General features: G+C 37.5%; 1 protein-coding gene across 6 annotated transcripts in view; it reads right to left on the bottom strand.

The window, feature by feature from the left end:
* Positions 1–25,860, bottom strand: part of LOC146441716 (poly(rC)-binding protein 3-like) — a 491,829-nt gene that overhangs the window by 258,443 nt on the left and 207,526 nt on the right. The window lies entirely within an intron of this gene.

Genomic DNA, 25,860 nt, shown 5'->3' with positions numbered 1-25,860 from the left:
TTCAAATCCTGTACTTAAACAATGAAATCATATTTCAGTCCCAGGCAGGTTAAAAAAAAGACACAAATGATAGATTAATTTGATCTATATTTGCTATGGAAGAGATGTGTAAGAACTGCAAGAAGTAAAATAACATCTACATCCAACTGTAAGAAAAATTAGCTACACTAACTACTGAGGAATAAAACAAGATAAATAGTTCCTTATACCTCAGGCAATTTTTAATCTTTATTATTGATGTTCTTTTTCTACTGACAATTGCTCTTAAGACCTTACAGCAAACAATAGTTAAATATTTCAACTGTTTCAACATGACAAGGGGGAAAAACCTTCATTCACTCAACATGCCACAGGGTTATTATGCTGAAACTAGGATCTACTGGCTTTTTTTCTTCTGAGAGTGCTAAATATCCACAATAGGCATTGAGGAGGGAAGGCAATAAAACTGCTTAACTCAACATCACTGATTCAGAGGTCCAAGCATCTCAGATTCCCTGCCCCGGTCATCTTTAATCTAAATGTAGTTTTAAGCATCTTCAGGTTGATCACAAGCAATCCTACATAAGACTTTTTCCTTACATAAGAAAATTTGGTTGCTTGGACAATCACTGTATATCTGTCTGCTAGTAGTAAAGAACACTTTGTAGGACTTGAGGGTTCAACATTGATTTTATCATATTGTAAGGCACAGACTCTTAGATCTTTGAGGACTTCTAAAACCTTGTGATCTTCACAAAGACAGTACTGAATATTCTATTTCTGCTAGGTTAAAGCCAAGCTAAACCTGAAGTAGGTGGATGGTATCAAAGTGGGCTTTCATCTGAAAGGTCCTTGTTTAAGGTCATAGCAACCAGGCAATTTCTTATGTGTTTTTTCTTACTCATACTGAACTCAAAATACCTATTTGATTGCATGCCTTTCTTCAGAGATTTCCACATTCTCCCCAGGTCTCTGCATGCTCCTGTGAAAGCATGTCCATTCATTGGCTACCTCCAGTCTCAGAATAACATTAACTTCTGCAAGAAGGTCACCATTATTCAGATCTCATCCTTTCAGGGAAGAGAAATTAATTCCAAATATTTTCACCCTCAGTGCATATGGCATACATTAAGTGAGTGCATCTGCATCTCACTGTACTGTGTCAGACTTCTCTCATTTCAGAGATCTTCCTGAATTTTCTATTCTGCTCCTGTTTGTCTTTTCATGGGCTCCTGGAGATTCGGTTGCTAATGGCTTCTGTACACAGGAACACGAATTTGTCTTTTTGCTATCAAATGTTTCTAATAAAGTGCATTGTGAATCATCATCATCTCAGGTCAAATTGCTCTTGAGTGAAGGAAATGAGCAGGGTAAAACCTACTGTGTCCTAATGTGATTAGATGTATGCAAGCTGCAGCAGGAGGAATACGATTCAGTTATGACAAACATAATGAAGATTCTTTATTCAGGACACTGGAGACTGTCAAATCCCTTGCTTCTACCTTGGTCTTATTAAACAAACTGTCCTCTCTGCTGCTACCATCCCAACAACTCTTTATGTCCATGCATGTTCTACAAAGCTCTAGAGCAGGACTTTGTCAACAGTAAGCATGGCATTTTAAAAATTAATTATCCTGTTCCTGATAAATATCTCTAAATCTTCAGCATCAGTGAAAACTCAGTATTTTCATTAATGATCACTTATCCCTCAATTAATTTCAAAAGCTCGCATTATAGTTCCTATCACTTTTTTAGAAGCAGCAAAGCTCTTCTGGCACTCGTTTTACTGTCAATACCAGCTTTCTAAAGACCTACCATTTTGAATGTCACTATTCTTTTCAGATTGCTAACATTTTAAAGCTCTCCTGTTTACATGTACTTAATTCAAAATGAATTTAAAAAAATTATTTGTTTTTCCTTCATAATGTAGCTCTGCATTGAAGATAGATAAGGATGTATCATTTATTGCTCACAGAGTTCTAGTAAAATCTATAAATAATCCCAAAAGCAAAAACTACATCTAATCACTACTTTTCTTCAGACTTCAGACCATACAGATATGAAGTTCTAGCTTGAATTGCATTACAATTATTGCTGTTTAGTTGACTAATATGCCAGTGGAGTAAAATTTCAGTCGTATGATATGTGGAGAGTGACTCCAAGCAAAACTATAGTTATTCCTCTCAAATATGTGTCAGTGGAATCAGAGTCTGCTTGTACTACATCTGGAAATACTGATTTTTATGGTTTGCCAGAAGTCCCTACTGTAAGATAACCAAGCTGGCTTAAACATACTGGCTGGCTGGAAGCTGTGTGAACATAAATTAACAACACCAACTTTCCAAATGCTATCAAGAACCATTACATCATCCATAACAGCATTCAATGCAGCTTGGCTAAAAATGTCATTAAATAGATTTTCTAAGTACTTCAGCCTTCAAGTAATACTGGAGGTGGACTGACATAATCATACATTATTCATGTGCAGTCAATGGCATTGTAAAAAAATCAGATTCCTTGTCTGAGAGACTGACTATTCTTTTGAGAATATCAGTTGAACAGCTACTGCATTTTAAGACAAAAGCCTTTCAATGAACAATAAATACCAAACCCCTGTAATGATATCTATATTTATGCAACGTAAGTCTATGTCTACAGGCACAAACCATCAATTTTGTATAATGAAAAGAGCATGAAGTTCGTAGTTTTGAGAAAAAGAGAATTATATGGATGCCCTAAAGTATCAGGGTGTAACAAGTCCTAGAACTCTCACAGTGAAATGTACAGGACCCACATCACCAAAGACATTGATATTTACATGACCAAGAAATTAAAAAAAATATAAAAATCAACTCAAACATCTTGTGGTATGTAATTGTATATTAACATAAAAACAGGTTATTAACTACAACTAAGTGAATCTTACAGCTACTTAAGGTTGATGTTAAAGAGAAATAAGCACTCAGCAGACCATAAAAGTTTTTATGCAGAAGTTAGTGCAGTCAACTAGTATGTCTAAGTAACATCATGTCCAAAGATTCACCTTTATCACAGTCAAGAAGTCCTAGCAATTCTGCTCTGCAGCATGACACAACAGCACTAGTGGTCAAAGCAAGAAAAGCAGACTACTCAGGGCTCTTCGTGTTCAGGTACAACTTTAATGAATACATGCAATAACATTTCATGGTGTAAAGAGAAAAAATAATGAAATGGTGAAGATGTATTACTATGCTGAAACCAAATCTGTCATGATGTAGTATGGTACATAGTTCCTCATCTGTAACTTTCTCCCTGTATTTACTCAAAACAAGAATGGCTAACAATAGATAATTATCTAGGGTGTAAATGTCCAGCAATGTTTGCCTGAACAAAGGCCTGATAGATTTGCTCAATATGCTAAAGTGCTTCATGGTTGACTTGGGCATCTCGGAACCCACAGCTCTAAGGCAGAGGGTGTAGTAACCTCAGCCATCCAGCAGGAATTGCCAGCACAGAATTTGCTATCCCCTGTAACTTGTTCTGCAGAAAGAACATTTTTGTACAGTAGTTCCTAGGCAGTCCACTTATGAGAAAAAGCAATATCTAGTACTCTAAGATAAAAATCTATCTTATGTTACTTTGCTTTTATAAATCTCTTTACCAGTTGAAGAAAAAAAAGGTTTTATTTTTCCTTATTGCTTTCTATCAAGTAATGAAAGATCTCTTTTCCTTCTCACACAAATTTTTTTTTCCATGCATTGAGAAGCAACTTCCTTTTAAAACCGCACAGATTGTTCCCAACTTCCCCAACCTTCCAATATGACACTGAAAAAGACACTGCCATTAAATGTTTCTAGGTCAAACACAAATTTTAGTTGCCTATTTGACTGCTGAGAACAACTTATCCTTCACTGTCACTAGGTAAACACAATATTGCTTTTCAGAGAAAATCATCACAGGAGAGGAAGCGAAGTAGATAGTAAAGGAAAAAAATAGTCTATCAAAATAGTAGCAATGTTTTCCAAAATAAAACCAAAATCCTACAACTCCTGTAGAGTACTCACTCATGTGGTCGTTCAGAGACAGTTGCAAAAGAAGCTCATCATCTTGGGGAGGCTGGGTTCATTGAAATTAGGAACCCAACAATAATTTGGGTACAGGGCTTATTAAGAAGCACTGCTTTAGCAGTCTGAAAGTGAGGCCAATAGGCTACCATAAAACCCAAATATGAACCAGAGGATCTTTAGCACTTGGTTAGCACACATTTAATTTCTTTTTATCCTTCTGATGAAATGGCCTGTGTTTCTTGGGTCAAACTGGGAGGTGCCCAGGAGAAGTGACAGCAATGACACTCACCATGCTCAAAGGCACAGAAACTTATCCTTCATCTCAGCAGAGTCACTCTTTGTTTTCTCATTTAAGGTGTGACCATAAACAAGGTGTACAATAGATCTACTGTGACCTTGGAAAGAACCCATTGCAGTTGTTTCAAAACTTGAAGGGGAATCTCTAAAATGGCTGTAAGAATTAACTACTGTTGAAATGAAAGCAATCTGCCTGTAGGTAATTTTGCATAAAACAAGGCTGAAAACTAGACAAGCGACATTAACTCATCAATTAACCAAAGGCAGTGGGGAAAACGTTGCATTAGCTTTTCCCAGAGAATCACCCAAACATTTATTGTGTCACTGTGAAATACTGGATAAGACAGAGCAGTGCATCCAGTTCAGAACAGAGTCTTCTAGTTGGTGTTATATGCCTCAGCAGAAGTGTGGTGTCATGTAACAGAGAGCTAGGAAAAAGAGAGGGCAGTCTCAGCAGAATAAAAATAAGAACAAATACATCCCTGCAATGAGAGATTCATTGTGAGAAGCCACACAAGAGGAAAGAGAAATAGTGTGCTGCTAACCCAGGAGATGGTTTTGCTAAGAAATTTTTTAGAACTGTGAGTAACAATAGTGACCCAGTTAGATGAGGGATCAGGCTGAAGAACAGAGAGACATTTTATGTCTGCAAACTCATATTTCTAAAATGTCTTTTGGAAATCACTTCATCCTAAGGAAGCTTGTGGGAAAGGGAGCTGTATATCAAAAAGCCCACTGCAGCATCCTAGTGCCATGGTCACAATTCCATAACTTGAGGATACAGCAGAAACAACTTGCAGTCCTGTTTCATCAGCCCTTCCCTCTCTATAGCCTGAAGATTTGACCCTGCATCCTGCTGGGGAAGCCAAGCCCATCTCTTATTCCAGATTCCCAGGTTCACTCCCCAGAGTCTGAGGAATTCCTGCTCCCCAGAAATCTTTCAACATGCTTGGCTCATCTGGTTGAGCATCCTCACCCACTGTCAGTTTGTTTTAGAGACAAGAGATGCCCCCAGCTGCCCTCATATGAACATGGCAGCTCCCAAGCTATCCTGAGGTGTGATACCCACAACAGCTCTCTATATAGGAAGATACTAGATGCGACAGAAAAGGACAATGAGATAATGACAGAACTAGGAGAAAACGTCATAAAATTTAAACAAACAAACAAAAAAAAGAGATCCCCAAATTTTTTGGTAGATCCTAATTTGGATCTTGAAACAAAAAATGATTTTCAGGTGACTGTTACAACTTCATATCCCAGAAAGAAATAGTTTAAAACAGAGTTTAAAATCATGGAAGACAATTAGATTTAAATGTATTTAAATATATATTTGTGCTATTTTAAGTAAAAAAGGAATGTCTCCATTCATAGCTCAAAACCTTGCTGCTTTTCAAATAATTCCTGCTGAGCAACTATTTAAAAAGCAGTTAACAGGGAGTGCCACAATTGTAGAATCTATGGGGTGGCATATTTAGGAAAATACTTACTTCCTGTAAAGAAGCACCTGTAAGAAACAGCAATGCACGCCTGATGTGTGCAGTCTATCAGACAGCTGCCCCCAAGGCTCAGGGGCTGCCCCACTGCCTGACAAGATGGAAATTTGCATTGGAGAGCAAATATCAAGCCCTTATCCTGTGCCAATGAAGGCAGAAAATCTGTTGAGAGGATAAACCCATTGCCTTCATGTTGCTCAACATTCTCTAAGCAGCCTGATTTTTCCACTGGTATTTGCTCAGCTTTGCAGAGCTCTGCTCACCTGCTCTTGGAGTTTTAAGTGCAAGTGCTGAGTGTGACAGTGCTTGCTCCTGCATGCAGAAAAGGAGGAAATGGTCCTGAGAGAGAGGATTAGGCTGAGATTGTTTCAGGCACAACAAATCGAGGGAACTGTTCTGTATGTGATGAAGGCTAATTCCTCTTATAAAAACATATTTAAAGGAAAAGTTATTGTCTAATGTTACTTTTCAAACGATGAGTTTGAAATCACTGTCACTAAGACCATGTTATAATTTGTGATTCTGTACTGTGTTTGGTGATGTAGACTGTTTGCTTCACCAAACAAGGGCATGTGTTTCTTTAAAAGCCACCAATTGTTTTTGGAAGCCCTTTAAATTTCTGACTCTGCAAGAGGAATTCAGCCAAAGCTATATGAAATAATACTAATACCCTCCCCCTTCCTCACACACTGGTGGCCCTGAGTGAGAACACAATCCCAGAGAAGCAATGCCTCTGAGTTTAAAAGATGTAACACATACAGCCAGACCCTTTCATTTCTATCTGGGAGCAGTGCTAATATAAGACACAGTCAGAAATCTTGTAGCACCTCTACCACTCATTAATGCAAGTACACAGACTTCATTATAAATTATAAATGCCATCTTGTTCAGCCAGAAACTTCAGAAACAGTTAAAAAAAATCTCAACATAATCTTCCATTGTTAAAAGATTACAAATTAGAGAGATACATGCTGGAACTACTTTGTTTACTGCAGCAGAAGTTGCCATGCCCTTTGATGTTTTTCATATATGCTTTTCAATGAAACTAACTGTGTAACATAATCCCAACTGCTCCATATTTTGACAGATAGCAGACCTTCCTCAGTAAATGTGGTGCTTTTCTTCTCTCCTGTAAAATTTCACCTCACTTATAACCTTTTATTTTTGGATACTTTTAGATAGTGATTTAAACCCCACAGAAAGCAACTGACCAATTGCTGTCATTACTTAGAATTATGAGGTAAGGTGAGAGAACTAAATTCCATGTCTGAACCACATCAAATTCTGCCCATTTTTATACCTCTCATGCAATCTTCTGCACTACATTTACTTTAGTTTAAGCTGCTAAAGGTGACAAAGTCATGAAACATTTTAGGAACACACAAATCACTGGAATTTTACATTTGCTTGTAAAACCCAACCAATATCAATGCATGCACGAACCATGCTTGCTTTCCTTGGAAAACATCTGCCTTGAATGAATTGTAAACCAGAGATGCAACAAGGCTGAAAACAGAAAGGTTATTGAAGCCATCTGCAGTGTTACAACCTTCTAATTCCCCCCCCGCAAATAAGACCATTAATATTTTGCTTTTCTTACCTTATTGTGAAAACAAAAATATAGTCTTTGTGCAAGAACACACAAAAAGGTTTGTCAAAAGTATGGGAAAAGAAAGTGACTCAAACTATTTCACCCAGCAATCACCCAAAGAGTTTGAAGGTCTGTCAACTCTCATTTTTCTTTCCACAGAAAAACGACTTCCTGACTCAATAAACATCATTGATTAACAAGTTGTTTTTTTTTAAAAAAAAGCATGTTTGAACTCTTGTCCTTCTTCCAGAACTCTTCTCTTCCTATTCTTGGCATACTAGCCTGGCAGTTTGCACAAACAAGTTATTACTGTTTTTAGAAGCTGTGGCTGGACATGCAGCTGCAGTTCTCAAGGGTGCTGTTAGCATGCCAACACTGGAGATTATCCACCCATGCCAGAGCAGCATGAGCAGTTTGGACCGGGACATGGCAAGGAGAGCATTAGCTGTGCTCAGGAATAAGCCAGGAGAAAACAGAAACAGGCTGTTGGTGGCATTCAGTGCAGAACTGGAAATCGAACAGGCAGGAATGCAGCTTGGAGTGCTACCAGATGCAAACCTCTCATTAGACATCAAGGGAGGGTCCCTTACCAAAGACCTTGGGGACACTTCTTCTGTGCCAGAGAGTCCTTTTTCAGAACAATGAGACCAGTGCATTGTTGCAAATACAAATAATAAATAGCAACAATCTATTCCAAAATGTGTATTCCTGACAGGCTGCAACAGAGGAATTTTCAACTGACTGTTTTAATGGAGCTCACACATATTCTTAGAGATTATTAATTACCTTTCAACCTCAGCACAGACACAGTATGGAGTTAATTCTACCAGAACTTCAATATAGGTTGAAACGCAACAATTATTTCAGCCAAAAAATCCTGCAAGGCTTACAAGAGCTCTCTGCTTTTCAGTAAAATCTTTACTAAGTGAGAACATATTTCCAATGGTTTAAATAAAAGAAAGTGTAATAAATTATTGCCATGCATACAACTCTTGAGGCAGTACTCTGCTTCAGCATCTGAATTAAGAGGTTAGGGCAGTCTGTCCAAATTTAAGTTTTGGTGGTGTTTTTTTATTGTGTTTGTCCCACCACCAATGCTTTTTGCTGTAAAGATCTCTGTGCTATTAGCCCTATAATTTTCTTGCCAAGAATACATTGGTTCAGTCATTGTAACAACATCTGTCAAACCACTGCTCTTCACATGGAACCAGACTTAAATATTTGCTGTCAAAATTGGTATTTTCTACACAAAGCCATTGGGCCTAGTGTAGGGTTACCCAGTGAGCTCGTGGAAAACTCATTAGCTTCCTTTCAGCCTGGAAATTAGAAAATTGATTTAAGAGTATCTGAAGTCACAGGAGAAATAGGATGAGTTCTCCTGTTTTCTGAACATACTTTGGTTGGGAGACATATATATACATCTATGTATGCATATGTAAGATAAATGTATAAAACACACTCAACACTGATGTAAAACTGGTAGTTTTTCTGCAACAAGAAGAAAATATCCAGTGTAGCTAATAACAAAATAATCATGGGAATCACTACCAATAAGCATGGATTTGTCAAGGTTACTGTGCATTTGCTAGTGTTGAATATAGCCTGATCTTTTTTGGTTGTTTTTTGCTCAGTGAGGGCACAAACATAGCCTGGCTTCCTTTTCTTGTGACAGTCACTGTTACTCAAAAGCTTTAGAAATTCACCTCTCTGTTAAGTTTGCCTGAAGCTGGTTTAAAAAGAAGGCAGCTCTCAGATACATCCAGAGAATGGTCATGAGATTCTTGTTTCATTAGGTAATTAGGTATAAGAAGGGAAAAGTTAAAAAAACTACTATAAAACAGAGGAGGAAAAATAACAGGGAAAAAAAGATGAGAGATATAGTTAGAATGAAATATTACAGAGAATTTCTGAGTTTCTGGCTCTGAATCCTGACTGCATATTTGTAGACTGTTTAGGCACTATGGTTATAAAATCATACACAATGACCAGACCGTCAGAAAATGGCTACATGACTGTAAATCAGAAGCAAGTGAAATACAAAATCTCCATTAATTGTGTTTCAGAGGCCACAAGTCTTTCATTTCGGAAAGAATTCAAATTTACCCAAAGTTTGAGCTTTTCGTTGAACTTACTAATTCTGCACAGTATTGCTCACTATCTCCATTTTCAGCTGTCATTTCACCATCTAATTGGAAGTATTAAAATTGCTCCTGAAGGAATACTAGACTAGATAAAACTGATATAGCAGGGGAAAAAATAGTTATTTTTGTTTATGTTCCATTTCTTTCAATGTGTATAATTTAACAGATATGCAATGTATTTTAACCTCAGATTTATTTTTTGTTTCCTGCTACTTATGAAGTGAGAAAACAAATCCTTGATTTTGAAGTGCTCAGTAAGAAAAATATATAGATTCCAGGTAAGTTTTTTAGTATTCATAAAATTTTTTCATTGCTGTGAAAACAAGCATTGTCTTTTATTACACCAGATGCAGCTGCAGTGCTACATTCAGTGTAGAGGTAAATAGTTCATGGAATTCTTTGAAAAAGCCTAATACCATTGCACAGGATTATTATAAGGGCTCACAGGTCAGTGTCCAAACGGCCAACAGATATATTAATGTAATTTTAGGAAGTAACTTATTTATTTGATTTTGGGGAAGATACTTGTCAAAATACCACTGAGAGATGTCATTGCATTATCTGTACCATAATTATTGTGTCATAAGATCCCTTAGAAAATAGCAAATATTTTACTTCCAATATTAGTAATACGTGATTCTAAAATGTGGGTTTGTATATCTGTTCAACTAAGCAAAGCCAGTAGTGTATGTGTGTGGAAAGGAAGGCAATCTGTCCAAACTGATTCATACATATACTCACTATTTTAACAACTCAGACTAAAACCATACCATCAGAAACAACTCAGCTCAGAAAAACTGTGTGCATTTAAATTTTATTACTTTATAAGGTATTCAACATTAAAATTGCTAATTATGTCTTTATGTCTATCTCCTGCTTTTTTTTTTGTTTGTTTCAGAGCAGAAACCATTTTATGCTTTGAAAGCAGAGTTTTTGCTTGCATTTTCACACCTAAGGAAAGCAGCATACGGTCCATTCAGGCAAAAAATGAGTTTTTTGAGAGTATGAACTACTAATATTGATAATAGTTTCCTGTCTTAGAAGTCATTAAAAAGCCATTTTGCAAATGCCACAGAAGGAAAAATTGGAAAGAAAAGCCCACCCCGGTGTCATTAAAAATTACTTCAACAAACATTATTATGAGAAATTAGGACTCTATGTTTAATAAGCAGCATTACCAAAGAAGGGAAGTAGATTTATGTGAGCGTCCCGCAGTCACAATGCCACGGTCCTAAGGGCTGGATCTGTGCACTGCTGGTTTACTCAGCAGTAGGAGCATGTTCCAAATCAGGCACAGAGAGGCTGCGGCACTCACTGCCCTGAAATTCACCAAGGCACACTGTGCACTGTAGATTTGTTTATGCTGGCTGCAGAAGAACAGATGATACACAATGAAGCATGAAGCCTGCTGGAACAAAGCTCCTGTCAATGTTTTTTGAGCTGATCTAACTGAGTTTAGAAAACATGTCATGTGGTTTCAGTGGGCTCGAGCTGGCAGAAGAGTGAAAGAGGTTTTCTGTACCAGTTTCATTGAGCATTTCTCTCAGTTTAATTCTAATTAAGAGTTGGACACAATTGCTAGGAAGAATTATTTGCTTTGCCTGCTTTCCCTTGCACAGAAGCTCAGGTTTCCAGTAGTTCTGATCTATCATGACAGCAAACCTAAAGGGCCTACTTCTGATGTTACTTGTGCTAATAAAAGTCTAGGGGATCACTCCTTCCATACATCACCTTTGTTTACCTCATGACTAATCCTAAGACTACCTCACAGGCAAGTATTTAGGACCTCTCAAGTGAATGTGTTAAATGTCTAAGATGGATCTACAATAGTGTCTTGGTCTGAAACAGCAGGGCACTTTTGAAGCAAATCTTCCAGGTGTCCTCACTTTGCACTTTGGTACACATCACAAAAGGGTCTCAGAGCTAATGACATGGATTTTTCCAGGATGAAGCTACACTTTGGTTTTTGCATCCAAAGAAGAGCAATGAAGCTTGTGAAGGGTCTGGATAACAGGGTCTAGCCTGGAGAAATGGAGGCTGAGGGGGGACATTATTGCTCTCTACAACTACCTGAAAGGGGGATGTAGTGAGGTGGGGGTCAGTGTCTTTTCCCAAGTAAGAAGTGAGCAAATGGCCTAAAGTTGCACAAGGGGAGGTTTAGATTGTATATTAAGAAAGATTTCTTCATCAAAGAGATTGTCAAGCACAGGCACAGTCTGCTCAGGGAAGTGGTTGAGCCATCATCCTTGGAAGTGTTTAAAGGACATGTACATGTGGCACTTATGGACATGGCTTAGTGGGGGAACTTGGCAGTGTTAGGTTAATGACTGAGGGTTAAGGGTCTTTTCCAACCTAAATGAGTCTATGATTCTATAAAGCAAAAGATGTGCTCCAGGAGTGTCTAGCTCATCCCCCTGGCAAGGAAGGCTCAGTCCAATGGACAACACTGGGATGAGACCCTACTAAACCTACAGACAGCTGCTGTGACTGACATTCAGCATGTACTGATTGTCCTGATCTGTCACCTTCCTGTTGAGATAAGTCTTCTAAAATGGGACAGCTTTATGCTTTTTCTACACCTAACAACTGAGCTATTGTCTAAATAAAGCCACAATGCATTGAAGACTGTGGACGAAGCTTCAAGCTCAAATTTAGTGGAGTCGTAAATTGTGAGGTAAGAAACGGATGCCAACTGCAGTAATTTTCACCAAATCTATATTTTGAATGCATACAATACAAATTTAAGTTGCATGATGCAGAAAGAGAAGCAAGGTCAACCAGGATAAGTGTATAACCTGCAGAATTCTATGTAAGTGATAAACCTGTATTTCCAATGCATACACAGTATGCTGGCACAGCTCAGAAAGTTAAAAACCATAAGAAAAAGGGTCTAAAATAGTCCTGGAATGTGTTTGGTATGGGATTTTTTGCTTGGTTGGTTGGTTTTGTTGTTGTTGTTGTTTTTCCTTTTCTCCACGTATGACTCTTTTTCTAAGAGATAGAACATTACATTATTTTTCTGAGCATGAATATCATTTCAATATAGCATACTAAACTCTGGTTTTGACTACATGATAGTAAAACAATATTGTAGATATTGTTATCTGGAACTCAGTCAAATGGTCTAGGCACTGTTCAAGGCAAATATTTCCTTATTTTGTTGCTTGCCCAAACTTTACCTCCAAAACATATTGAGAAAGCTTGGTGTCCAGGAAAATCTAGACAAGAGATCAAGGACTGACTCAGCTGGATTACGCCATTACTGGGTTTAGTAGATGATGACTAAATTCTAAGAATACCCAGATGATGTTAGATAAGAAATTCCACCACAATAAATGGTAAGGAAGATGGAAATAGTAGACATTTTGCCAATGGCCCCAACTAACACAATATAAGTCTGAAATTAGCTCCAACTTTTAGGTTTGCCTTGTTTTGTGCAGATCCTGAGACGGACAGTGGCTTGGACCAGATGGCATTCCGAGGTGCCTTCTATCTTAGATAATTCTAGGACTCCATGATTTTAAATATTTGCTATCAGAAATGCACAATTACTAAATAAGGAAAGCACAGTACTGAGGCCTTCTCTTGTTCAAAGGCTCAGGGTATTCTTCAAATAGCATTTCACATCCTGGAGGAAAGAATTCTTGTGGCCAAAAGATTACAGTGCTTCAATGGAATGAAAACATATGAGTTTTTACACAAATAAAAATGGTTTATCTCAAAGCCTGAGCCTTTAATTTAAATAAGCTTACACTACAGGTGAGCCCAAGTTATTTAACACTCACGGACCCTTGCAATTTCATGGAATAAATGAGGACTCCAGAAGAACCAAATTCTATTCCTAGACTCCTTCTACACTTCTAAGCAAATTACTCAAAAAAAAGGAAACCAAAACATCGACATTTCAATAGACAAGAAGTTTTTTTCACTCAAAAGGAAACAGGGAGCAGTTAAGAGCAAGTAAAATTTTCAACTCATGTATACCTAAAGGTCTGAAAAAAGAGTTGATTCTCCTGGAAGTTCTCCTTTAGCTCTTCTGTTCATGATAGAAGCCATTTAACTAGAAACCAGATAATGTTCCTTCCTAATTGATGGATTGGGAACTACAGATATAAATAATATGATCAGGTCTCTAGTTTCATTATTAATTTTTTGAATGCACACACACAAACACACATATATATATAAACATTTGATTTAAAAAAATTGACTTTTTTGAAGCACTAACATTTTATTTATAAACATGTGCATTAGCTAATTCTCCTCAAACTGGTAAAGTAGGGAGGTGAATATTAATATTCCTTTTTTAGCTGAAGGAAAATAAAGAGACTGTGATGAGCAGTAAGTGATTTTTTCCAAGACCATGTATCAAATTAACATAAGAACTTAGCCGCTGGTTCTGTACTCATTCCCTCACTTCATGTTGCCTCTAACTTGATTAGTTTCTTATGACTAACCATTAATAATTCTGCATCATGCAATCATCCCTAGGTAAAAGAGAAGTTTATTCTTAATAAATGTCAGGGAACCGAAACAATTTTAGAGTACCACAAAATGTACAATAATCAGATTAATTAAAGTGGACTCTGTTTGATCATGGCTATAACCTGATATATCCAGCCAGTCAGTCTCTCATAGGCTCTAATTGCTTGACAAAATTACATTTCAAATATATCAGGGAAAGAGAATATTTTCCTGCATTTAGAGTAATTATTTTTCTTCCCTGCAAAAATCCCAAATAAGCCTTTCTACTTCTTAGTAAGCTAAGCAAATAATAAAAAATTACAAAAATCTGTGTAATAAACAGAAGCCTTGGTAAATAAGAGTAATAATTTTCATTCAACAGCAAAAAACCCCCTGTAATTTGACAGTGAAGTAAAAGGAATTCAACTTAAATATATCTGACCACCCCACACAGCTTTTAATCACTGAGTCTCATTTAGGAAAGTACATGGATGAATGTCTAATATTAATTTGATACTGTCTTCATGGTCACTAGGTCATGAGAACATACCTGGGTGACCTGCTGAAACTGCATCTCTGGTGCTACATTGAGGTTCAAACCAACCACTGAGGTAAATACAGCCTGTGAAAAGGTACAGGAGCTCTACCTGCCTTCCTATAAATGAGCAATTTCTTACTGTTTAACCCCACAGAGCCATCTACATGGCAAACAGCTTGAGAGAAGATGACAAATACAAGACTATCCACATTCCTATGAAAGACAATGTCAACGTGAGAGCAGCTACAAACATAAGTTTCAAAGATGACAGAATTCCAGATTCAGTTATTTCAGGCAAAACCATCACTTCTGTTTCTTTGCTGGTACGGCAAACAGGTTTGCCTGTCCACTCTAGAGTTGCACTAATTTTGCTCTTTCAAAATCGTTAAGCAGTCACGGAGGGGAAAACATGGAAACTTTGAAAAGCTAATAAATCTTTACAAACACCACATCATGCTGGGTATCTTAAGAGGTTTCATATCTTAAGCTTAAAGGGTTTTGGAAATCACATAATCACACAATAAAACACCAGTTTCTGTGTTAGCACAGTGAACTCCACCAGCTGTTAAATCTTTCTGGCTCCATGGGCAAAGCCTCCCTCCCCTGGGCAATTTTTGGATGGAAAAACTCAGCAGCAACAGCTTTACAGCACCAGGCTGTGCCCCTGCTTATTGACCATTGACCTGCCTTTTATTCTTTGCCCAGCCTTCTCTGAAGTGGAAGAGGAAGCAGGAGCAACCAGGCATGGATGTGATCCGACCTGAAATTCCAGGGACACTTGGAAAAACTCTACAGCTTCTGTAGGACTGCCCTCTTAGGAAAGAGAGAGGACTAGTCTCACATTGCAGTCCTCCTCCTGACCCCAGGATAAGTAATTCTCTCTGCCTTGAATGATCTGGCCTGTCACTTCTGCAGATGGCAGCACTGATCGACTGCTAGCACTGCCTGTAAATTAATTTCCAATTAACTGTACTATCCCCTTGATAGACAGCGCTAGCCCCCTCCTTTCTTACTCCTGCTCCTAGTGCCAACAGAGACTCGAGGCACCAGCTGCAGACAGAACATCAAATTAGCCCTTCAGCCTTTTCTTAATTTGCTTTCTACTGAGCTTAGTCTCAGCCTCAGAAGCTTCTCCAGCCTCAGCACTTCACCTTTGACCAGTAGGACCAAAGTTTTAGCAATGCCTTGGAGACCCCTCCTAGAGCATTTCTTCCAGCTCTCGGGTCCTCCACATAGGAGGGACATAGAATCACAGAATCGGAATCTTCTGAGTAGTAGGGGACCTGCAAGGATCATGGAGTCCAGCTCTTGAGTGAATGGCCCATATGGGGATCATGACCTTGGTGTTATTAGCCCCATGTTCTAATCAGCCAAGATAATCTGCATAATCTGACGTGGACCTGTCAGAGAGAGTCCAGAGCAGGGCAACAAAGAAGGCTGAGGGGGTGAAATACCTCTCCTACAAGGGAAGGCTGAGAGATTGCTCACCCTGGAGAAGAGCAGGCTCTAGGTAGAGCTTGTAGCACCTTCCAGTACTTAAAGGGGGCCTACTAGTGAGCTGGATCTTTCAAAAAGTCATATAGGATGAGAGGGAAAGATCCCAAAGGAGGGCAGCTTTAGATTAGATATTATGAAGAAATTCTTTGCTATAAGTGTAGTGTGACACTGGAATAGGTTGCCTAGAGAAGTGATGGATGCCCCATTGCTGGAGAGATTCAAGGACAGGTTGGATGGGGGCTCTGACAACCTGATCTAGTTAAATATGTCCATGCCTACAGCAGCGATGTTGGACTACATGACCTTTAAAGGTCCCTTCCAACCCAAACTATTGTAAGATTCTCTGTTTGCACTGAGGATCAATAAGGTGAGTTTTTCAGTCTAAAGGCACTGCTAGCATTGTACCTCCACTGAAATCCAAGGAATAATTTTCTCCTGAACGCGCCCAGAAGCCAAAACACACCTTTTGCATTAGGCACATTGTCAGTAGCACATATCTAGCACTTCAGCTGTACCCACAAATTCAGTGCCAAAACCCATTCATTCTCAAAACCCTATGACACAAAATACAAAGGAAAATCACAATTCAGAAGGTTACTAGAAGTAAAGGACTCCCTGATTTCAGGTTGTTATTACGTGAATAATCTGTGATCCTAATTTGTTGTTTACTCTTCTTCTGCTACACAGATTATTAGCCCCTCACTCCAAAGGCTTCTGTCCAGAGTTTCTTCACCATTTCAGCCTTCAAGCAGATGCATTTTTGGGTAAGCAGAGAGAAAGAGTTCCCATAATTTTATAAAAATCTGACTTCCCAGATAACAGCAGCAAATCAAAATGAGCTTGGATCACAAAAGGAGAATTCATATAACATACAAGGGTATTTGACAAGAAAAATGAAATGCCTTTGTGAGAAAGGAATTTCCATGAGTTTTTGATCAAGTCTCTGAAAACCTAAACCTTTTCACCAGTAATGTCATCCCAGGAAATCTGTATTCTTGTAGTGACAGTGACTCAGGGGTATGAAAAGAATTCAGCTGTTCTTTCTTCCACCTAATACCAGTAGCCATCTTAATCTACAAAATAAAGTATAATTATGTATTATAAACATTAGATTGGACATCCCAAAAACTTGGTACAATCTATGAATAAATAAGAATGTTTTCCAAAGACCATTACCATTACTGGAATGAATACATCAGACACAATCTTCTTCCTTACACATTTAACTGACTCAAATGTCTAAGCACTAACAGGGACCAAAAAAGCTTTTCCTGGAAAATGTTCAGTGTAGAAAAGATAGCACACACTGTAGGTAACACAGTTCAAGAATAATGAAATCATATTCCAGGAATAGACACAGGTTGCTCCAGGTTGAGATAATGGAAACAACTTAGGGCACAATTTAAACTAAATCTAAATTATGTCTCTAGGAGAGAGCTATAAATTCAGACAGGAGGAGAAAGGAGTAGTTACATGACTGTGGGTTTTCAATGAAGCTCTTTGGATAATTGTTGAACCTGAGTTTTTAATCTATAATTGAGGTGATTATTTAATTTGAATTTTATTAGGAACCATGCACTGTAGCAACATCCTCTTTCAGTTTACAGATATCAGCTGGGTAAGATAGGCATGAAGACCTAGAATAAAACATTACACCTCACTGAAAATTCAGCATGTCTAATTAGTCACCTAAAGGACTGATTAATTAAGTTTGGTGGGAGGGTTGCTTCCATCATACTAAATCCTTCCTGAAAATGCACAGATATTCCAATAAGAGCAATCAGAAGGAAACCAAATTATAGAAGATTAATACTACTGTCTCTAAGCTTGCAGAAATTATTTTCTGGATAATTTGGATACATACCACAGTGAAACAGTGGAATTAGAACTAAAAGGTGTTAAATCCCAGTTTCAAATATCAGAGGAATTCCATTAAATCACACTGTACATCCTTTTAGATAAGACTTTAACAGAGAGAAAAAATAGTAATAGCTTTCAGAATTTGTATGTTTGCTAACTTCTCATGTTTCTAAAAAATGCCTTTAATTTTAATGATAATTTTAATACAATTACTGCAATTGAATACTTGCAGTAAATACAGATCATACTATCTGGTGACTATAAAAAGCTTTAAAGATTTCTAATAGTCTCTTACAACACTTAAGTTACTAACATTAGAAAATTCGGACACAGAGCCCGAAAGGCTGAGAACAAGAACCATGAAACAAATTAAATTTATGTATACTTATTTATTGTCTTTTTAAAACAACAGGTGAAATCTCAAATGTAGCCTTTATTAGAATCATACAACTGCCTATTTTTTTGTTTTTGTTGTTGCTTCCTTTCTAAGTGTGGTACACTCAACAGACTCTCGGACAGCCCTGCTTTTAAAAGGTAAGACTGTCAGATTGCATTTGTGTAATTTTCAACTTCCTTTGATTTTCTGAGCCTCAACCACAAAGTCTTCCTGTAATGGCATATTATGTTTTCCCTCTTAGAACTCTGCAGAATGGGAACAGAGCTCTGATGCTCTTCTTTCTTCCTTACTTAGGCAACACCATTCTGACTGACTTTCCAAGGAGCCTGCCTCAGCAGGTAGAGCTGACCTCATCCATTCAACACAAGAAAGGGCAGAACTGGGAAAATATGAGCTGCACATTCACCTCTTATTTAATATCAATAATGTGCATTGCAACATAACCTAGCAGACAGACACTGCTGTGCTTTCATCTCTTCATACCACGGAAGATGGAAACAGGGAATTAGAACCTGCAAGGAGGTTTATAACCTTATAGGAGTCCTTATAAGCACAACTAAGGTGAACCATCTTGGACTGAAAAATTCAGACAGGATCAGATGTTTGTGTTTGTCCTATGTTGCATAAATTCATAGAATACTACATGAGTAATTCGTGCCACCACATAAGCTGTAGCATTATCAGGCATACAAATATGATTGAAATATAACAGGCAAAAAATTTTTGTGAGCATTGGCAAAACTGCTTAGGAGGCATTTCTTTCCCGTAAAAGTTAGAAGTTGGTATTTTTCAAAATGTGGCAAGCATTTATATTTTCGGTACTAAAGTTTTATAAAGATAATACATACAGTATCCTTCAGGTCTTCTACTTTAGCTTTCAGGCTTAAATGTAAAAAATTAGATGCATTTAGTTAGTTAAAAGGAAGTTTTTACAAGGAGGGTGGTGAGGCCCTGGAGCAGGTGGCCCAGAGAGGTGTGGTTTCCCTGGAAACTGTCAAGATCAGACTGGAAGGGGCTCTGAGCACTTGACGTAGTTGAAGATGATCCTGTTCATTGCAGAGGGGTTGGACTAGATGACCTTCAAAAGTCCTTTCAGCCCAAACTATTATATGATTCTAAATTCAAAGTCTGCAATGTCTGGACAGAGAGAGGCACAATTTTGAACTACTGTCTTCACACATCAGTTATCAGACTTGGCTGGGAGGTTTTTCCTTCAAAATGTTTCAGTTTCCTATCAAAAATGCTTTCCAAAGGAAAAAAAATTCCTTGGAAGCTTCTGGGGGAAATATCCAAACATTTTTTTCTCAGACAAGAAATTTTTATGAAACGTTACCTTCCAGGCTGCTTTATTTTGATCAATATTCTACTTGCTTTTCTGTCTTCTGCTGCAGCTATTTCACCTGGCATAAGCCACTAAATAATCTTCCAGCCGTAAGCTGAATTCTCAGAGAAGAATAATCGCTACCATAAATTCAGTGCTTCTTTCCTTTTACTCTCAAAACCAAAAAATATTTAGGGTTTTTAGCAGTGCAAAGGAACCAAAATGCTGGAGCCACCTCCAACTTTCAGCTCAAATACCAACAACTTCTCAAGCAAGTGAACACCCATAAGACAACAAGTCATATATGGGTAGCTGGAGAAAAACTTTTGCTTCTGCTGCATTATGCAGAACATGACTCCATGTAGACTAAATCTTATTGGATGAAATAAAAGATATCACCAACCCACCATCCCCCACCCTGAAAATGATCAATAAAAGGAAGAGAGTTAATTTCTGAATGGTATATGTACCTGCAGGAATGCAAGGAAGCAAATCCCAGTCACCAAGAAAGTAGTTGAGGCAGGTCTTCAGCAAGTTCACTAGAAATCTGCACCCACAGCAGAGCTCCACTCTCTACTGCCTCTCAGCTGCAGCATCATTTTTCACTGAGAGCTGTCAATCCACACCTACACTCTGGTGTAGGGGACCCATACCATGCAAACTTTTAATATATTTACTGCTCCCATTTCCAGGCAGGTCATGCCCTGGGAATACCCATGATTAGTAGTGAATTATTTCAAAACAAAGAATCAGTGACACCCTATGTGACTTGCTGGCACTGTACCCCACCATGTCCAAGGTGGATATGGAAGCACCCCAGAGCAGAGAGCCACTTTGCTACCTCTTGTCTAACATAACATACTTATTGGCAAGAACAGCTGAAGACAGGAGGTCCTCAAATTCAATCATTTCTTCCAACCCTTTTGAGGTTAACAACCTTTAAAAATTCCATGGTGGAAGCATTGTAAATTCAAAGTCATTGACAATAATCATGTTTTTTTCTTTCAGGCTTTAGAATCTCATGGATCTCCATGCAAGCTGTATAATGAAACACAATCCCAGTGAATTAGAAGTCCTTTTTCTTTCACGACCTGTCACATGTATTCTGTTTTTTATTAATACTAAGCATAATGCAGTTAAAATACTAATGAAATCAAGTATAATGATATGGTACATTCAAATTCTTTATCCAAGATCTCCTAAAACAGAATAAGACTTCAGCTACCTCGCTTTGAAGCTACAAAATCATAATCATGATTATTTGCTTTCTAGAACTAGAATATAAAAAAAAAAAAAAATCCTATTCTCTAATACTGACAGGTCTCTTCAAAACCAAGTATTTTCTTACAAGGTTGTCTCAGATGTAGTATTTCTTCAATTAAAAATAAGGAAGATAACCCAGCAAGCAAGTTCCAAACACACATTGCTTTTACCTTGAACATGATAATTTTGCACTGCTTTTTTTTCCATGTTAAGAAGGCAAAAGGCATCCTCCAGAGATTGCTCTGCACCCAAGTAAGGGATGCAATTAAAAATCAGTCTTGTAAAACGTTATTGTTTCTCTCCGACAGGATAGCAATCGCAGCCTTGCACAACTTGAATGCCAATGAGCTCCTACTCCATCCCATACAATTTGACCCTGTTCATCAGAACTGCTGGTCCCTCTGTGCTAAAAAGGTAAACAAGGATAGTGAAGCTGATAATAAAGAAAATCAGCACCTAGACTGGCAGACTAATAACAGATATTCCCTAGCCAATAACATATAACTCCTGTCTGGAGATTCACTTTCAGTGTATTTCTAATTCTAAGAAATTTTCATGAAACATACACAGACATGATATTTTAAACAAAACCAGTCCCTGTCATCTACTAAAGCAAGCACATAAGCACTGACAACAAGCCTTAAAATATACTTTTTATTTAAAAAGGCTCATATGTGCATGGTGTATAGCACTGGTAGGAAAAAAGTCAGTCAGGCACAATGTCTATTTTTCATTACTCTTCCTCTGACTACCACTATAAGCAACTGACGCCTAAGGAAAGACTAAATAAGTGAGGGAATGGCAGCAATATTTCCTCAAGAGCCAAGGGATTTTCCAAGTCCAAGTTTGTGTCTATACCTTTGCTCTGATAGTGCTTCAGGAGGCTTTTGCCAAGAATTCATTAAATGATTTCACAGCCTGCTTGTGTAAAACAATTTCTAACAGTTTTAAAATTTTTTGACAGTTTTCAGGTTGAAAAATTATGTTCAATACCCTGATTCCTTGCACCATAAGAAACAGAATAGTCTGTGTTCTTTTCCACACTATTCAAGGTTATACAAAACTCTGGGCTATTGTTCAGATATGTTTCTTGCAATGCAAAATGTGTCAGCGAAATTCATCTCCTCATATATGGAAGTTGTCTTGTACTCTTAATTGCTGGCCTTTTTATTAATTTGTGATTTCCCCCTTTCTCTTTTGATAAAGAAATTCAGACCAGCGTGCAAACTTCAAAACATGAACACACCATGGATTTATGCAAGTAAACATGCAAAACCCTAAGTAATTTTCTGTTCATTATTCTTTCTTACTAGTGCTCAAATTTGGCTGTTACTAAGTTTGAAGAAAAGTTTTCAAGGAGTGATATATAGCATTGCTCCAAGTCTAAATGCTAATAGCTGATTTCAGGACCATTAATGCAATATGTGTACTCTAGACTGGCTTCAAATATGAAGTTTTTTATTATTTGAATATGAAATTTCATCTGTTATTTTTCTGAAAATTCACTCTATAACATTAAGTTTTCTTAGACCTTTTTGCCACAAGAGTTAGCTCTCATTGCCCTTAATCATTTGGTCCTATCAGCCAAGCTGCCCAGTTCTGTGCTATCCACATTTGAAGTACTCTTTTAAATTCTTTGACAAATATAACAAAAGAAAAATTAAGCCTTGAAGACAACAAAAAAACTAGAGAAGTAAACATTCTGATAACACATATATATGAGAATAATTTGTCTTTGACATGTCAGCATCTGATTTCTGCCATTCAAACTGTAGAGTAAGAAAATGACACTTTTCTTAAGGATTACAGTGCTTTTATTACTAAGCAAAAAAGGAAAAACTGACAAAAACATTTTCCAGTGGTTTGTTTAGATTTAAAGTCAAAGAGCACTTAATCCTGCATAAGTAAATACGCAAAAGGTAAATTAAAAATCATTTGTAATGCTCATGGAGCTATGAAATCAGCAGAATAGTGTACTTTTCTTTTACTGTACATATACATATTACATACATAATATACATACATATTAAAAAAAAAAAAAACCCTGAGTGTACAATGTTATGTGTTAAGAAGGATATCAAAGAACAGGTTCTATGCTGCTCTTTCCCTACATGGTATTCTGAAATGTAGCATTTATCTTATTTCTGTCACGATGGGATTGCACATCTGAGAGAATGTATTTGTTGATTTTTGGTACTAAAACCACATCTCTTTCTGTGCAGAAGTGCTAAATAACTGTGTGTGACTATTTTGAGGAGGTGAACCAACTATGCACAAAAAAAGGAGACAAAAATCTAATCATAATTCAGAAGTTAAATTTAGAAGCTACATCACTCTCCACACATTTTTCCAGTTCATATTTCCAAATGAAGTCCTAGATGGCACAAAGCAACTGAGAAGTTAAACATGCAGTCCACTTATGCATGAGTTACAACACAGAGTAAAATCAGCTGTAAGCATGAGGAGACCATGTGGTCTCAGTCTGAATGCAGCTCTAGGACAACAGAGCAGAAAAAGTAATTTACTCACACAGTAGAAGACCATCAGCTTGCAGAAGGGGCCCCATTGATTTTGCAATTTGATCTTCCATGAATAATTCTAGAGAAAGACCCAAATTAACCTGCCAAGCAAGCATCAGGGAATGATCAAGCTAAAACACTAGCTGGTTTTCCTGGTAAATACAGGAATGGCACTGCTGCTCAGATCACAGTGTGTAACTGCACTGGGAAATATGAAAATTCTCAATAATAATGTTTTACTACAGTTAAGTTTAAAAGCCAGAAACAGCACATTTTGGCCAGAGAAAGATGTGGTTGCAGTCCAGATCTGCAAACAGAGCTAAGCACTTCACTGCTATTTTACTCACAACATGAGATTGGCTCATGAATGCTTTTGCTGGAAACAGTGCTTCCAGCTTCCAACACCTTCTGCTGGCCCACATCTCCTACACAGCTGGGAAATTTCATTCTACTTAGCAAAAAGACTACAGCTAATTAAAAGCAATGTAATCTTTTGGAAGGCAAAGAAAGGAGGATATTCAACCTCTTGATCACTTCAAACAAAAATGCTCACATTCAGTTCTGCTAACTATTTTGGAGTAAACAAAACAACACTGACTGTGACATGTAGACTTTAAAAATGTTTTAAATGTATTGAAATAATTGATATATTTAAATATTGCTTTTTATCTTAGAACAGCTCTACAGATATTTCAAAACCTTTAAAGGAAAAGAAACATGCCACAAACTGCAATATCTCCAGCCTTTGAAGTACATACGGGAGACAACTCAAGTTGAGAGAAATGCTTCTGGTAAAGACAGTGTACATTTAACTAGAGTTAAGATATAATAAAACCCTTCTTCAGACAGGCAACTGTTTTTTTCCCTACACTGATCATTCCCAGCTGTGGGGATTTTGCAAGTGATCCCCTGCAGGTACCCAAGTCAGAACAAATGACATGGATGTGCTTTCAGTCCTAGAGATGAGAAACCTGGATTAATTTAATTCATTTCATGAAGAAGGAGGGAGGGAGGGAGGGAGGGAAAGAAGGAAGGAAGGAAGGAAGGAAGGAAGGAAGGAAGGAAGGAAGGAAGGAAGGAAGGAAGGAAGGAAGGAAGGAAGGAAGGAAGGAAGGAAGGAAGGAAGGAAGGAAGGAAGGAAGGGTTATCTTCTCCTTCCCCCATTGTTTTAGGTGAGTGCTACAAGCAATTAGGCCTGACATGCTTCCAGCACTGTTCTTGTCCAAAGAAATCAGAGACTTTATTAAGGAAATCAAATAACTGCTATCAACTACTCAGTTTTATCAAGCTTTACTCCCACTTTTTTCTCCTGCAAATCAAATTTATCTGTGCACTCAGCCTCCTTCAAATCCCTACACTGCTGTATCACCAGTCACTGAAACAAAAGGTTCTACAAGTCTGCTGCTGTGGTCCTACCAAGCTGATGGGTGACAATATGGGAGAGTTAAAGTACTTAGCTGTTATTCAAATGCTCAGGCATCTGGAGAGGTATATATGGGAAAGGTAGTTGTCAACATGTAGATGTTACAAGGAAAATACTGGAAATATTTCTAATTGCTGACTCACAGATTTGCACTATGACATCAGTGGAGAAAATGACTACTTGCAGTTCAAAAGATTGGTAAACTGTAAACAGTTCTACTGTTCTTGTGCCTTTTTTAAAATTTTATTTTTACAAAAGCTAATCACAACAATTAAAAAAAATTAGTGAGTTCTTGTTTTATAAGAAAACATTTTCAAAAAGAAGAAGCTCATAACATATTGATGACAATCTTAAAAATTACAAGATTCAAAAGAAATATTGGAGAATGTCAACCATTTTCCACCTTGGAATTTCCACCTCTTATTTTCATAGTAAAGAAAAAAAAAGGCTTCTAGAGTGTTTGAGACTCCACTCATAAAATTGGGAATGCCATACTTGGTTCAGAAAAAAATAAATCTGAAAGAGTATATTTTATAAATCACAAAATGCTCAGGAGTGTTTATTTTTTATTGATTTTAACATATGACATAATGCTGAAATAAAATGATGTCTTCAACAATGTGAAAAGGAAAATAGAGAAAAATATCCATCTTGAATGAGACCTGACTGTGACTTTGCATTCCTGCTTTTCTCCACAGAAAGAAAGAAATGCATACTTTTTTATTTTTATGAGAAAGTACTTTTTTGGGGTGATAAAACATCACAGAAGAGTAGCAAAACAACTCAGAAGAGTAGCAAATGTTTAACCAGGAAATCTCTCAAAAGCTTTTTCAGTTTCACACTGCTCCAGTACCCCTTTTATCTGAACATCTTTTCTACACATTTCACAAATTTCCAAGCTGTTCTAATGCTCCCAGACTGGCGGCGCCCAGCAGAGCCAGGTAGCAGTGGGGCCCCATTGTGCCAGCCACAGTACAAAACACAATGGCAGATGTTTTATCTCCCCAAATTACTCCTGATCCAGCGGC

This window comes from Lichenostomus cassidix, chromosome 2 (genome assembly GCF_008360975.1).
Source record: "Lichenostomus cassidix isolate B80296 chromosome 2, HeHo_3.0, whole genome shotgun sequence".
In the NCBI taxonomy this organism is placed as follows: Eukaryota; Metazoa; Chordata; class Aves; order Passeriformes; family Meliphagidae; genus Lichenostomus; species Lichenostomus cassidix.
This window is presented reverse-complemented; position numbering and strand designations above follow the sequence as displayed.